Source organism: Salarias fasciatus, chromosome 5, assembly GCF_902148845.1.
Source record: "Salarias fasciatus chromosome 5, fSalaFa1.1, whole genome shotgun sequence".
Lineage (NCBI taxonomy): Eukaryota > Metazoa > Chordata > Actinopteri > Blenniiformes > Blenniidae > Salarias > Salarias fasciatus.
The window spans coordinates 9,952,515-9,968,950 of NC_043749.1; the positions used below are offsets into that span (position 1 = coordinate 9,952,515).

Here is a 16,436-nt window from a genome sequence, read left to right on the forward strand (position 1 = left end):
TTTTAGATAACAAACCACACTCAGGTGGGCAGACTGATGGTAGAGCCTGTGTTATCCATCCATCTGGAATGACTTGTTTGGTTTCAGCAAATTCTTTGGAGCACTACAATAAGGAGGCAAGGAGACTTTTTCAAATTCAAATAGACAAAGACAAACTTTTGAGTCTGGTCCTGGGACTCAAGCTCATGAAAAGATATGATTACTCTTGTGGGGGGCCGCTGACATCCTGACTCATATTTTAAGAAGACGCTCTGAACTGAATACTAAGCGAAAAACCCAAATGAAAGCTTAAACTTAAACGATGATACATGCACACACGCTGTGTAAATGTGCGCGTCATCGTGTGGTCTAATGTGCATTTTAAAGGCTCCGACTTCAGAGCGTCTCCCCCACTATGATTCAAATGTTGCAACTGTCAAACGGGTTGGCACAGACTTCAGTACATCACACAGTCGACAGTCGTCTGTGCCACAATGCGTCTGCATGTGACTCTCCTCCACATGTCGCTTGGCTATATGGGGGGGGGGGGGGGGGGGGGGGGGGGGGGGGAGAAGAAAGAAAATGTGAGAAGCCGGTGTTGTTTTGTTTTTCAATGATATGAAATAAGATGCCATGAAACATGCAGTGTTTTATTGTGGCGCATCGTTGTGATTACACAGTGATATATTGGTAGCTGCGCGGTGTGAAGGCACGCTGATTGACAGTTCACACACGCTCATGTCTGCTCGCACTGCCGCATGACAATGACATGATTGCTTGAAAGAGAAGCAGATCAAAAATCCTATACATTTTAGACCATTGTTTTATCTGCCCGCTGTGTGTGTGCGCGTGTGTGTTAATGTGTGTCAGAGGTGGTCGTTACCATGGCAACAGATTGTATTTGCATGTATGTATGCACATGTGTATTTTAGCTAATAGCGTGATGGATTATACATGCAGCACGACACAAACGCCATTCATGATTTTGCAGCGCGCCGAAGCTGACAAAAGAGAGAGCCTGACTGCATGTCTGCGGCTTGCGACGCCAGTCATGTATGTCAGGCAAAAACACCAAAATCACAAAACAACTGATGAAGGGCAAAAGCTGTGCAGGTAAAGGATGTCTGGAAACCACTGGCTCGTTCACCTGTGCGCGTGTGCTGCGGCTCGCGTCTCAGCTTTTCGGAGCTGCAGTTTCCAGACCAAACAAAGCAAATGTGTCTGTGAGTGTGTGCGCGTGTGTGCACGGTTAATTTATTATTCATGTCATTACTGTTGTTTGTGAGCCATTAAACCGATACATTGAATTAAATGTGCATACACAACATTCCTTAGTTTTTTGTGGAGATATTTCCCAGTACTCCATAGGTAAAATATTAGGCTCGTTTGTCTTTGAAAAAAGTTGCCTGTATGTTTTTATAGCAAAATGGTATGTTTATGTAATCAGATTACATGTTTCTCATGTTAAGATTATGGCTTCATAGTTTCCAACAATCTGTGTGCTAAATTTTCCTTGAAAAGATAACCGAAAAAGAAAAGCTAGAGTTTATTATGTATTCGTATTAACTAAAATACATGCATTTTCATTTTAAAACTTGAAGAAATGTAAATGTAATGGGGACTAGTTAATTTATAAAGTACGCTGTAGTTCAAAGCTAACAGGTCTGAATGCAAAAATGTAACTGACCGTCAAAATCAATCAACAAACACAGATTTTTTTATTGAAATTCACGGCCTGGCATCAACCCAAGCTGCTTGCATTACAGAGGGTCCTCATTTATCAGCCTCATGAATGGATCAAACTTAGGTTCTCTCGATTTTCCTTTTGCAGACTTAATCACTTGTGTTTCACAAGAGTTCATGCTGGAGACAAAAAAACAACAACAGACTGGTCAACAGCTGTGCGTATGAAGATATGGACATTACTTAGGTTTTGTTCAGCAGGAGGACCAGGAACCTGACGTCACAGTTGGAACGGTGCAGGCAAACTGAAGCTTTTCTCTGCAACAATTTTTTTTTTGCTGTGGTAGTGGACTACTTTCTCTAAATGCATTAAAAAATAGATTGCGTATATTTCTCCATTAATATCAGTCAAGCAAACTTTATTTACATTGCAGAATTCATACAGTTGACCAAACTGAAAATGCTTGATAATGTAACAAAGCAAATAATGTCCAGAAAATAAGACAAGAATATAAAAAAAAAAAAAAAAAAAAAAAAAACATGGAGTGCAATGTACTCAGAATGATGGTTAAATTCAGTGAATTTTAACCATCAATTTGCACGTACATATCATACAAATCTTTTCAGACAGCAAAGGCGGTTGGAGTTACATTCACATGCATGAACTGTGAAATTAAAGCTGCCACCTTCAAAATGAAAGAAAAGCGGTTATGTGCACATGCACCGTGTGCGCGCTAATTTTCATTTGATTCACAGTTTGTGATGAAGCCCTGCAGGATGGTCAGCGGTGGCCAAACGGTCACATGTGGCCCCGGGCCATTCAATATGTTGTGACATAATGCAAAGATATAGTAATCAAATAACACTGAAAAATGCTTTTCACAACATGTAACTAAATGAAGAATTTAATTACTAATATGTAAGAAGGAGAGTTCATGGTCACTTCACCCTACTACGTGGTTAAAAAAAAAAAAGAAAAGGCAGTGTAATACAGTTAGTGGACAACAAGTCGCAGGGCTCCATGTTCCATTTATGTTGTGTTGAAGGGTGCCCTTGATTTATGACTTTGATGTGTGAATTGCTAATGTCCAGCGCACAGCGGAGCGGAGCTGTTCGAGGCTCTCGCTCGGCCCTCCGCCGGCCGTGTCAGAACCAAGACAGAAGTACTGCTCTTCTGGAAACTCACTGAAAACTTTCATTTCAAAATCAAGCACCGCTATTAGATAATGTGGTGGTGAGAGAGTTTATTTGTGTGCGTGCGCGTGTTCGTGCGTGTACGCGCGCGTGTGTGTGTGTGTGTGTGTGTGTGTGTGTGTGTGTGTGTGTGTGTGTGTGTGTGTGTGTGTGTGTCCCTGAGCCTGCCCATGGCTGTAACCTCTCCGGCTGACATTGAGCTCAATGCTGTTGCCGTTTACCAGAGTAAAGCACAGTTTAATGAGGGGGCAAAGAAGCCAACACACACACACAGGCGCTCAGGCACGCACGCGTGTATTACGTGTACGCACACACACGATACCAGAGGGGTGTTTCACAGCTCCTTGTGTTTGATTCCTATTCTTTTATTTTTAATCATTCCTCTGTCTTTTGGGTTGAGAAATATTTTATGTTTGGAGAGCGCCAAGTTATAATCACTAATTAGTCCTCCAGGCTCTCTCTCCCTCCCTTCCTCGCTTCTTTTCTCCTCCTCTTTGTCTATCGCTCTATCTCTCTCTGAGCCAAGCGTAGCCCAATTAACACCCAGCGTCATTTTGTGTCTGTTGTGACTTCCATTTTCAAGTCAAATTCCAGACATACATACTGTCCTGCTGACCAAATATGACAGTAGAAGCCCCAGTGTAAAGCAATGCAGAGAATTAATTAGATTCATTTCATTCACAGATGTAATTTCCTTGTTGATAAATGTAATTATCTGGCAGGGTTTTCATTTGGAAACGGCACTGTGCTCGCTACACTGGGTGTGTGTGTGTGTGTGTGTGTGTGTGTGGGGAGATGCTTGTCGGGAAGTTTTCAGTCATGCAGATATTTCCACGCGCGTTCAGAAGGAGCTGGGATTAACCAGGTTTTACAAGTCTAGTCACCAAAAGCCATGTGTCTGAGGTAGGAGTTAGTGTTTTCTCGCCTCTGCTCTCCTCTCCTCTCCTCCTACCCCAACTTCAAGCCCCACATTTTCCTCCCGTTCTATTTTTCTCCACAGTTGCACAGACCCACTATTTATCTTGCCCACTATAATTTGACACAAAATATTGTTAACTGGAGACACAGAAATATATTAAACAGTGGGAATGTGTGACTGTGTGTTGTATACGTGCTTCAGCTCGTTTGTGCGTGCGTGCGTGCGTGCGTATGTGCGTGTGTGTGTGTGTGTGTGTGTGTGTGTGCCTGAGTTTTAGCTTCCTCTTTGATTTTGATCCCAGCTCAGAAAGAACTGAATGACCAACGTTGTCGTCTGTAATAAGAAGCCAGGCTGTGCAGCGGAGACAATACTTTTGTATCCCTAAATGTCCCCACATAGAACCTCTGTAATATCCGAGTCTCTTGTAAATTAGATTTAATTCATCGGAGACAGATAAAGCATTAAAATGTGTACGGGAGGTGTGTATGTGCGCGCACACTCAGATGGGAATAGTGCTCCCTTTTTGAGAACTTGTACTGAATGTGTATAGTTTTATAGGATAACTTTATCTAACTTTGAAAACTTTGAGCTTTGCAAGGCCTTTAGGTGTCCAAGATGTTCTAAAACACCACAAGTCAATATTGCATGTTTACTTTTACCACCTAACCTTAAGATGTAAACAGAGCAACACGAATCACGCACAACAGGTGCTGGAACCCTTGTGCTTTTAATGAGGTTTTTCCTTAGCGACTTCTTTTTCTGACTTATTAATATCTGGAGCTTTGGGACTTGTGTAGGAATATGCCTCGTTGAGGATTTCTGAAGTCAATACATATTTCATGCTCTGCTCATGTTTACCAATGCAGGTCTCAGTCTGACATAATCTTGGATTTGATGTAAATGGAGGTGTGAACCTCAACAATGCATAAAATAACATCAGAATATATAAATAATTTGAAAATAGACTTGTAAATCCTTCTCGGCAAACTTGTACATTTTAATATAACTCTTGGCGTGGGCATATTCTTATGGCCTGAAGCACAGGGAGTGCTACCCCCGGTGCACAGATCTTTGCTCATGCTCATTTTGTTGTTGCTCAGGCTGTGGCCGTCCCCAGGCACACAATTACTTAACAATAATCTATTGTAAATTCACATGATAAGTATACACTGAGCCACTGTGGACATCTGAGACTGAATGAGTTCAACATGAGTCATTTCGGAGATTTTTATGGACATTTGATACAGCATCATTGTTGCATAAGGATTACGGGGCTGTCCACTCAGTAGGAGGGGACCGGAGCTGTGTAAGTTAGTGTGAAAATAAAGGATAGATATGTGTGAAACCGTAACCCACCTTCTGTTCCAACTGGTCAGCATCTTTTTCATAATGTCACATATTCAGTCGATGTATTTAAAATCTCTCCAAATGCTCAACCAGACTCTCCTGAAGATGTATCAGCCTGACAGCTATGCCATACCAAAACAACATATGGATCAGTAACTTATGAATCGCAGCCTTGATCTTAATTTGTTTCCCTCAAACTGAGTTCTATGGGCTTGTTTGATTTATTTATTTATTTATTTATTTATTTATTTATTTATTTATTTATTTATTTATTTATTTTTTGCATTGATAATGTCTATTTACAAATCTGCTTTCACTCATATCAATTGGATTCCGTCTCCACAGACTTGTCTACATTGCTTGTTGATACACAGATAATTACTGGCTCTCTTACTTATTGTGCACGGCTACATTCATGCCCCCGAATTTATCCAAACTGCAATTTGTACTAATACTGGTAATGCTTTCTGAGTGCGTACTTGTGTTTTCCATTAACAAAAATCCAACTTGCGTCTATAAATTTAGCTCAATACATTATTAACTGCCTATCTCGCAGCTAACCCAAGGAGAAGTGGGCAGTAAAAATTGTGTAAACTCATTTATTTTTTACAAAAGCAATCAAACTTTGCATACCTATTTGCAAGGGGGCTGCAAAGTTTATCAGACCACATTTGTTTATGTTCTCTAAAGTTGCTGTGAGGTCAAGCTGTCAGTTTTGTTAATGTGAAATCACACGCATCTCAGTGTGCTAGCTTCATAAGCTCCAACCACTAATGGCCACTTGCGGGCTGTAGGTCTATTTTTAATTAAAACTGGTGAGATAATGTGGTTGTTAAATTGCATTTGCAGTGCAAGATCAATGTTTTTCATTGGAGAACAAAAATATAACATAACAATAAATCTGAAATTGCTGCTGTGGATTAGGAACATGTTATTTATCATTGCTTAATTATCTGTTTGCTTATTACTTGTTTGATTTGATGCAGTATACTTGTGTGAGGAGAATTGGTAAATATGAATATTTAGTAGAGGATGCGAAGCATCCACCACTGCGTTAGTTAATGTTTATCATTCACCTGCAGGGATTTGTCGAGTTAAAATGTGTTCATGTCTGTGATTTCTTCTTAATGAGTTCAGGAATCCAAGATTTGGGGGAGCTCTCCTGCCGTTTTACTGCACACTGTGAACAGTGTTTGCCAACAGGTTTTGGCCTCATAGAGTTTTGTTTCAGCAGACTCCTTACAATTACAAATAAAGACTTTCATGTTGAAGCCCATAATTCTAGCTTTCAGCGAAAGTCCATTCTGTGATTGTTGGATGTGAAATTAATGAGGCATGGATTTCTCGGTCAAAGGACGAGTCTCGTCTGCTTTTCAGACAAAACAAGTGTCCTCTGTTATTTTCCTTCCAGACAATGAGCTTCATGAAGCAACCCTGTCTAAAGTTTATTTTATATTTTCTCCAAATTTAGTGAGAAAAGAGCAAAGTCAATTCTAGAATTTGTCATTTTTTTTTAGCTCTCTGAATTAGTAGTGTGAAAAAAAGGAAAAGCATCCAGATAGGAGTACGTTTAAATAATGGCTACTCCATTTGTTCTTTCAGTTGTAAATACAAGAAGTACACTTTGAATATATTCACTCTTATTTCAACTTATTTTGACAAAATAAAGTGCAAATAGCCTTAAATTAAATGCAATCTAAAATACTATCTGCTAGATTGATTCAAAATTGCAAAAGCTTCTTGCTTCCTTCTACAATATCTGCAGCCTGCATGTTTTCATGAATTCCCCTCATAGCATGGCTTTCATCGATTTTGGCCCATGGGCTGCATGTTTGACACCCCTGATCCAAATGTTCTCTTACCCCGAGTTGAGCTAAAAGATCAATCCTACTCCATTCTGGCTGGAAAGTCAGAACCGAGTGCAACTCTCCGAAAGACTACATACCGCAAATAACCCTGGCACAAGCCAAGCACCCTGAGTCAGAGAGATGCCACCAGAACATGATTCGATGAAGAGAAGAGCTTCATCTGCAGAAAAACTTTGGGAAATAATAAACAAACCTAAACTAAATTAATGTCATTTTCCAGATGGTCAGTAGTGGCATTAAACAACTAAAAGCCAACGCTGGCAAAGTGATTGTGATGCTGTAAATGTTGCGTCAACAGAAGGACGCGCAGGAACCGAAATCTTCAAAAAAGTGTGTGTCATGCCCGGAGGCCAAAACTTTGAGAACAGTGTAAGCTTAAAGAAGATGAATTTAGACAGCATAATCCAAGGATTGTCATGGTGTTACCTGGGATCAAAGGACAGAAATATAACTTTTGCTTTGCTAACAGTTGTACTCACTCAAGGTAAAACATCCAAAAATTCATAATTGATGGTAATGTGTTATCTATGATAATCACTTTACTGTTGGCACATGTCTTTATTTGTCTAGATAAATTCGATATTTCTTACCAAAATTGAAACAAATCCCAGAAAAAACAAGAGGATTTGTTTGAATATTGCTTTTTGCATGAAGCCCAAACGAAACCACTAGGTTGTAGCTCAGTATGATGACATGTTTGAAAACCCACTAAACATCAGTTTAACCTTTGGCTGTTTGTATGATGGTATGATTTTGCTCAATTGGATGGACTCGCAGATCTCAGTTTATTACAGGAGTCTTGCCAAAGGGGTGAACTGGCTGCCTCTAGCATCACATCCACAGCAGTGAGAGAACAGGGATTCTCACGCTGCTGTGACTAGCATTTTCCACTAACATTACCCTGGAAATGTACACATTGACAAGATTTACCCTGGGACGCGCATTGTACATTTACTGGCAAATATACAGTTTCTCCACATTTACCGTAGTATAGAGTGAGATATTTTGCAGTGTGTGCCGCACTTTCATTGTGAGTTATAACATCTGAGCAGCTCCATTTGGGGGCACGCAGCACGAGTCCGGTCTTTTTTTTTTTTTTTTTTTTTTTGTCCGCTCAAGCTGCAGTTCGATTTGGCATCACGTATTCCTCCGTCTCCTCGTCTTCCTCCCTCTCCTCCGACCGTCTCGCTGATGTATGGAACGTCTGCTCTCATATGGGGTGTGTTTGTAAAAGTCATGCTAATCAAATTTCACTGATTCCTGGGGGATTAAACAAGGTGGCATTTGTGTGTGTGTGTGTGTTTGTTCTGTCTCTTTGCATATACGATATTAGCTGCTGTGTACCAAGTTGTGTATTGTAATGCAGCTGTGTCATTAGTCTAAGACCAGCTCAGCTGTAATATATCATCCATCATCTTGTACTCTAAGGAGGCAACTATATATGGGATACCGATGCTGTATTTGCATACCGGCAGAGCATGTACTTAATTGTTTCCGTGTATAGTTTCAAGCCATGGGTGGGGGCGTTATAAACACCTAGTATGGCAGAATATCTCAATTGTCTCACTAACATCTTGGCCGAGTGACAGAGGCTGGAATTGGTGTCCATTCATTCCTTTGTGTGCTTGACAGGGAAAGTTGCAAACAATATTGCAGCCTTCTTTGAAATTGCTCACATGGAGCAAAAACCACTCTGCCCCCAAAAACTCGATTATTACCCAGTGGAAGTGTTAGCGCACAGCTCCAGCAAAGAGGAAAAACATGGCAACTGTAAGATTTCCCGGCCCAGAAACAGGCATTACCTAGTGTTAAACCCAACTGCACAATTACCTCTTGTTGGCAGGAGCATATATGTTCTGGCAGTATGTTTAGGGGTAGCGTGCCAACTCGCAAGTCTTAACTTTGTCCAACAAACAACATCAGCTCCACTTTTTCAGCGAGACTTTAAGCTGCAGCCTGAGTCTGCTCGAAGGTGTTGTTGCATGTTGAACCAGGAAGTCACGGTCCATTACAGTTCATATGAGGTGGAAAGTTACCAGGACAGCCTGGGAGGCAGTGACTGATGTCTGTCTCCTTTTCGATGTCTAAAAGTGCAGTAGATTAGCGAAATATTAAATGGGCTTTGCAAGAATTATATCCATTTATGGACAATAGCAACCACTTTCAAGCATCTGAAATACCTCTGCGATGTTATCAGCAGTTTGAACAGTGAAAATGTGGTTTGGATTTCTCCTGGTCCGTCTGTTATTTATTTATATGCATGCATGTTACATCGTAGCAAGGGAAAGTTAAAGATAGCATACATTCTTTGGCGCCCACTGTATGATTCACAGTACTTAAAAGGGAAGGTGATGACCCTGGGCTCTACCTTGCACGGTGCATCATCACCAGAAATGTGCAGTGAAGAGGAACCCCTCCACATCCATCGATACACCGTACTGTACACTTTGAAGCTATTTCTGTCCTAAAAATCCCATTCCTCACGGCATACATTCCAGCTGGCGTATTCTGTTAGCCACTGATGAGCACAGTCTGTCCTTCACGCCATGGTTTTAGCTGTATGAAAGTCTCGGACAGACTTCAGGGCAGATTCGTCTACAAGAAGCTGAATTCAGAATGATATAAGTCCTTTTTTCTTTTTTTTTTTTTCCTTTACCATAAGATGCAATAAAATAAATTCCAGACAGTGCCTGAAAATTCTGCTGACTCCCGGGTTGTGGTTTTGCCTCTGTTTAAGTCAACAAGAAAATGAATAAACCCTTTCTGGGATTTAAAAAATAATGTCTTTAGCCAAAGAAGAAAATCCCATAATTTTAATCAAACGCTGCTGCAGTAGAAAATGAATTCTTTTGGGAAGGGGTTAAATTAGATTCTCCATCTTTATTCTGTTGCTTGTGGTTTTGCCTAATTGTCAGTAATCACTGGCACTTGGCCAAGTAAAAGCACATCATTTAGCTTTTAAAAAGTGCTTTTTTTTTTCTTCTTCTTCTTCTTTGCAAGAGGCGTTTTTTTTTTGCTCATTCGCTTTTCGTCTCCTTGAAGCACAGGCTGGCAATCATCCGAATTGGGAATGCGTCTGGGACTGTTTTATTAAACCATGTGAAAGGTATACCACATTTTGCAATACCCTGAAAGAGTGAGTGCAGGTCTACAGCCCAGGGCTCCATGCTAGGCTGAGGCAGATTAAACCGCACAACAGTGCAAGCCAGTCACCGCGGCTGGGTTGATAACCTTTAATGTTTACTTTTGCTTATGACTGTTTTAACTCCACCTGCCCGTCTCCCAGTATGACGCCTCCAGGTCTGTTGTCAAGTGAAAAAGATAAACCCGGGATTGCAGACAATTCGTACGTCTATAAATTGATGCTTGTCTTTGCCAGTTTGTTTTTGAGGCTTGAGGAGAGTTAAATATGCATGGCTTCAACATGGGTGGCTCCATTTTTTTTTTTCCAAAACAACAAACAAATGACATGAAATCATTATTTGGCAGAAACAAACAGAATCCTAAATTGATTTTCTTTTTCTTTTTCTTTTTTTTTTTTCGTACGAGGACTCCACGTGAGTTCCTGGAGTTAACTAGATCTGTTTGTTTCTTTTGAAATGGAGCTACTGTGGTATTTACCGAGAGCACGAGCACACACCGAACAGGTGCGCAAACTCACACACGCATGCACACACATATGCTCCCATCATCAGCCGGTCGAGGAGGAGACAAACCTAAAGATCGCCACAGAAGACCCATCTTTCAAATTTATTCATTAAACTCCCAAATGCTCCCCTTAACGAATGTAATTAGAATATGGTAATGAGAGAGGGCTGAACCAGGGAGTGTTATAATACGCTTAGCAGCACAGAGGGAGAGAGAGAGAGAGCGAGGCAGAGATGGAAACAGAGTAAGGGAGTTAGAGGAGAGAGAAATAGAGAGACTGACTGACAGGGTGCCAATTTATGTCTTGTTGTAAACAAGTATTTATGCCAATGAGAGGTGGCACACACTTTCTTTCACCACCACCACCACCACCACCCCCCAACCTCCTCCCCTCCCTCTCTCTCAGTCTTTCAATGTCTCTCTACCTCTCCTTAGCATGCTGAACCTCCTCAATAACAATAACATCAACAATAGCAGAGCAGGGATGAGCCTCGGAGGGCAGAGTGACTCACTGAGAGATTAGGCATCAGGGGTTAAACAACCACTGGGGACTCCTCGGTTGAGACCCCCCACCACCCCTCCACCGCCGTCTCTCTGGCTTCTTCCACCTCCCACTGGCAAACACACACACACACACTCATCATTACAATTTTCAAATATACATCTGAGTGCGTGTGTGTGTGCACGCGCGTGTGCATGTGCACCCTTTCCTGGTTAACTTTGTGGGAGTTTTTGAGGACTCTGACAGGCTTTATCCAAGACGCCCTGACACAGCGGGGGTCCTGGCATTGTGTTTGACACCACACACCTGTTGCTGTCTTTGATGTGTTCACCCCCCTGCCGAGAGAGAGGGGGCCGTCTCCTCAAATGCAAATACAAGGGAAGGAGGAAGAGGACAGGTAAGGTATGCAAGAGAGGCGAAGTCTTAGAAAAATATGATTGATGTTCCCCCAGTGGATTGAGGCTGACTCTTCCTCACTCTCAGGTCTCTGCTAAAAGAGTTTGTGCTACTTTCCTGCACTGCAAGTTTGTGCGCGCTCACGTGCGTGTGTGTGTGTGTGTACTTGTGTGTGCGTTTCCACCTTCACCATGTGGACCTCTGTAAATTGGCGTAAGGGAGATGAGAGGGAAATGAGACAGAAAAAAAGAGGAAGTGGGTGAGCTTGAGGGAGGAGAGAGAGAGAGAGAGGGAGAAAGTAAAGAGGTCAAAGCAAAGGAGAAGAAGAGTGAAGGAGAGGGGAGAGTGACTATTTCATTATAAAGCCATCACTCACACAGGCAGCAGCCACCACATAGACTCTTCAGAGACCAAGCCTCTCTGAGTCTGCGTACGTGTGTGAGTATATACACTCATTCATGCCTGTGCAGCCGGCCATGTGTTATTCTTGACATGGGATTTTTTTTTTTTTTTTCTGCTGTGAAGTGCACTGAGACAGACATGAATGTCTCTTTCTCAACCAGGTGATGGGGGTGGATCCCCTCTGAAGGTCAGATCCTATCCTCCAATGATAGACCTGTAGTGTGTGTGTATGTGTGTGTGTGTCACAAGGATATAGCAACAGGAGAGACAGACAAACCCACGACAAGTTTTGTTTTTATTTATTCTTCCATGCCGGCGGCTTTGTGTATTAACGGCCCATTTGTATGCATGTGCGTACATGTCTTTTATGTCCGTAGCGGTGCGCGTGTGTGTGTGCGTGTTGCTCATTGTGTGATGAGGTGTTTATATGATAAACACACGGCAAGCTTGAGAGGAATTCTGATCAGGGGCTTTGCAACAGTTGTTATGGAAACAGCATTAAGCAGTTGTATTAGCCAGTGGAGGTAATATAAAGGCTGTTGAAAGTAACACACAGTGGGGAGTGAGGCAGTTTGGGAATATAATACAAACTACACATTATTACTCTGGTTTACAATAGGCTTGATGAAATTTTATTGTGTGGCTTGAACAGAACAGAATTATCCTTGTCATAACTCATTGTCTGGCTCTGGGTTGAGAGCTACACATTTTAATTAGCCAGGTTAGGGGAACATAGTGCAAACAAGACATTAGTGGTCTAGTTTACAATAGACTTCACATCATTTATGTCAGGTTGAAACAGAACGCATCTTTGTCTGAATCCTTGTCTCTCGCTTTCTGTTCGCAACAAAATCGTGTCGACAGGAGGCTTCAGAAACGCAACCACTTCTCTTTGAAGTCAGCCGAGACTTTTTAAATGATACACACAGAGCTGCTGAGAGATCAGACCTGTCACATTTCTGTCAACGACTTTGGCTAATGACATACCCACATGCACCTCTCAATTGCTACAGAGTATTGATCATGCAGTTCAAGTCAAGTTGCATTACTGTGTAGGTTTAGCTTGAAACTGACATCTAATTCACAAGGTATGACTCTGAACGGGGGAGATGTGTAAAAATACACAATGATGTAGAATGAAAGGCTGCGATAGTGATCCACATCAAAATAAAAAACCCACAGAGAAGCCTTTAGTTTTAAAATAATCATAACAATAATAAGAGGAGGCACTTTTCAATTGGGTCTGTGTCAACATCAGACACTGACAGAGCTGTTCTGGGAAGGAGAGAGCCAGAGGAGTTGCTCAGGAACAAATTACAGCATCAGCAGACCTCTCCTGGTAATGCTAATGCAGTAACCCCAACACGCGCACGCACACACACACACACACACACACACACACACACACACACACACACACACACACACACACACACACACACACACACACACACACACACACACACACGTATGTACATTTATATGAGGTTGTGAGCTGCTCTCAACGAGAAAGGCAGGTGTGTATACAGTAGCTGAAAAGGATGCTTGAGCTTTGTTACCTCCTGGTCTGCCAACACTAACTTTTTCAATGCCAAATGATTTCTGTTGGAGGGAACCAGCAGCAGCAGCAGCAGCAGCAGCAGCAGCAGCAGCAGCAGCAGCAGCAGCAGCAGCAGCGGCGGCAGCAGCGGCAGCCTTCATTTCAGGCACTTCGAATGGATGTGACAGTTCCAGTTTACAGACATCTCTGTTTCCCCCAGATCTCCGTCGGGGTGATGCTCATCATTAGACTTCAAACATACGCACACACACACGTATACGCACATGCATGCATGGGCGCGCACCCACACACACACACACACACACACACACACACACACACACACACACACACACACACACACACACACACACAGTAGCCTGTGGCCAGACCCTATAACGGAATCTCCCTGGGGAAAGCTCCCAGATATGTCTGTTGTGGTGTAGGCGACACCCCCCCCACCCCCATCTCTACCAACACCAACCCTCTCTCTCCCTCCTGTGGAAATCTCCCTGAGGCCCATGAGTGTGTTTGAATAGGTTTGTGCATGCGCGCATGTGTGTCTGTCTGCCGGCTTTTCTGTACATGCCACCGGTTTCTTGGAGGGAGATGGTCTCAGTGATGCGTGAGTGGGAGGCTGATTTCCCCAACTGCATCACTCGCTCCAGTCTAACTTCCCACTCATGCTCTCTGCTTTGTTGGATATTTCTTAAGTTACACCCTCTCTTTCTCGCTTTCTCCGCCGCGTGCAGGCCGACAGGAATAGGTGTGAGTTGGGAAAATTGTGTGTATATGGATTCATGCTGGGCCTGTTGTAATGTATTATTACACAGAGCCACACAGACATGCAGAACGTCTGGGTTTCTAGAGTAGATCCCCGGAGAAAGGTACTTGTCCCTGTCCACACACACTCACACACACACACACACGGTATTCCTGAAGGGTCAGTGTGTCACCAAGCATGCTCAAAGCGCTCCATCACCGCTTCCCCTCGGGATTGTAACTGTGACTTCCTGAGGATCGACCTTCACCATCTCACTTCTGTCACTCTTTGCTGCGACTCATGTGTGCTGGTGAGGGAATGAGCGCCAGGGTGTGTGCCTGTGTGTGTGTGTGTGTGTGGGAGTGTTTTAGAGTGTGTGTCAGGCTGCTGTTTCAGCTGACTCCTCTGTTTCTGGCTTTTTAATGGCTCTTATGGGGCAGGCCTTTAATTGCAAGTCTCTCTCCCTCCTTCTTAATCCTCCCATCCTTCTGTCTCTCTCAGCCCCTCGTCTCCTCTCTCCTCCTCCTCTCTCCTCACGCCTCCCACTGGCTGACAGTCACTAGGGGAGCCCGAGTGCCTGGCCGGAGCTGTGGAGGCCGTATAGGATATTGACTTGCTGCGGAGTGGTTTGGGAGGAGGAGAGGTGGCTGCCTGTCACAGCTAATGAATAGATGCATAAATGAATGAGGCACTTCTTGTGTGTGTGTGTGTGTGTGTGTGTGTGTGTGTGTGCGTGTGTGTGTATTTGTTGTGCCTGGCTATTGCTAAAAAAGTGGCTGTGTGTATCCAAGCGAACTATGCCTCAGAGCAGTTTTATGTGCCTCCGACAGACAGACATTAATAGTGGCCAGCTTGATAGTGATAATTATTAAGGGTGTGATGGCTGTCCCTCCTACACACACACACACACACAGACGCACTGACTTGCATACATATATACAAACACACATATAAATGCAGTAAGAGGCAGAGGGGGGTTGGGAAGTGAACACCAATGGAGGATACTAAAAAAACAATCCAGTTAAGTGCCAGCACCCTCCAGCTGCTCTCTCTTTGCGTCTCTCCCCGCCTTTCTTCCCATTTCGACTCTTTGTCCCTCCATCTCGTCTGATCGGTGTGGAGCTAGAGTGCTCTTATGCCAAACTGGGACAAATACCTAAAAAGACACACGCACACACACGCACGCACACACACACACACACACACACACACAGAAAGAGACACAGAGGAAAAAAGGGAGAGCAGGTCTGGAGAAGAGACTGTTGATCTGAGGGGGCAGATGAAGGAGTGTTGGAGTGTTGATGTCTTCTTCACTATTGCTTTGTGCCACATTTCAAACACTGATTGCCTTAAGAGGACAATTTACATTTCATAGTCTTTCACAACAAGTGGGTGAAATCGGAGTCAGCCATAGATGGAGGGAGAATGATGTTTCAAGAAGGAAGCCAAGGGTGAGAGAGTTCACCACGCAAAGGGAAAAGAAGTTGTTGTTCGAGTCACTAAAAAGCAGGACGTATAAGCAGCGCTGCCTTTTCGCCGCTTCTCTGTGTGGTTGTCTGTGCGCGCATATGGACGTTTTGTTTTTCCTCACGCTTCGTAGAATGCACCTGTATGATTTGAACTTTTTTTTTTTTTTTTTTTTTCTTATTGAATTCATACTCGTGTGGAAGAAGAATAGGAGGAGTGTGGAGAGTTGTGGAGATGAAAAGAGAGCCGGAGGAATTACGAATCGAGTTAGGAGCGAGGCTTTATCTGACGGGAAACTGTGAAAGTGCAAAGTACAAGAAAACTTTTCCTATCAGCACACTCTCTCGGCTGGGGTATAGGTCTGTGCCCACCCACCCCCCTTATGTGTAGGTGTGTGTATGTGTGTTTATGAAGCGCGTGTGTGTGCGCGTGCGAGTGTGTGTGTATTTAGGAGATAGCTTTTCCTTCCCAGTGGAGGAAGACATCGGTGTGTCGGGGAGCGTGATTGGTTGTTGGCCCTGAGGGTCCGTCTTCTCTATCTGTCTCCTGACTGGCTGCTCTGTGACCAATCAGGCGCCCGGACCTCACCGTGGCAATCAGATAGTGACACACTCTCTGTGGGCATCAGCAGGTCATCTGGAAATACCTGTTATGTTTTATCTCCCTGTGACACACACACACACGCACCAGTGCACACACACACACACACACACACACACACACACATC

General features: G+C 43.2%; 1 protein-coding gene across 1 annotated transcript in view; it reads left to right on the plus strand.

Moving 5' to 3' along the window:
* The window catches only part of LOC115388561 (calmodulin-binding transcription activator 1-like), a 53,692-nt gene that overhangs the window by 11,819 nt on the left and 25,437 nt on the right, over positions 1 to 16,436 (plus strand). The window lies entirely within an intron of this gene.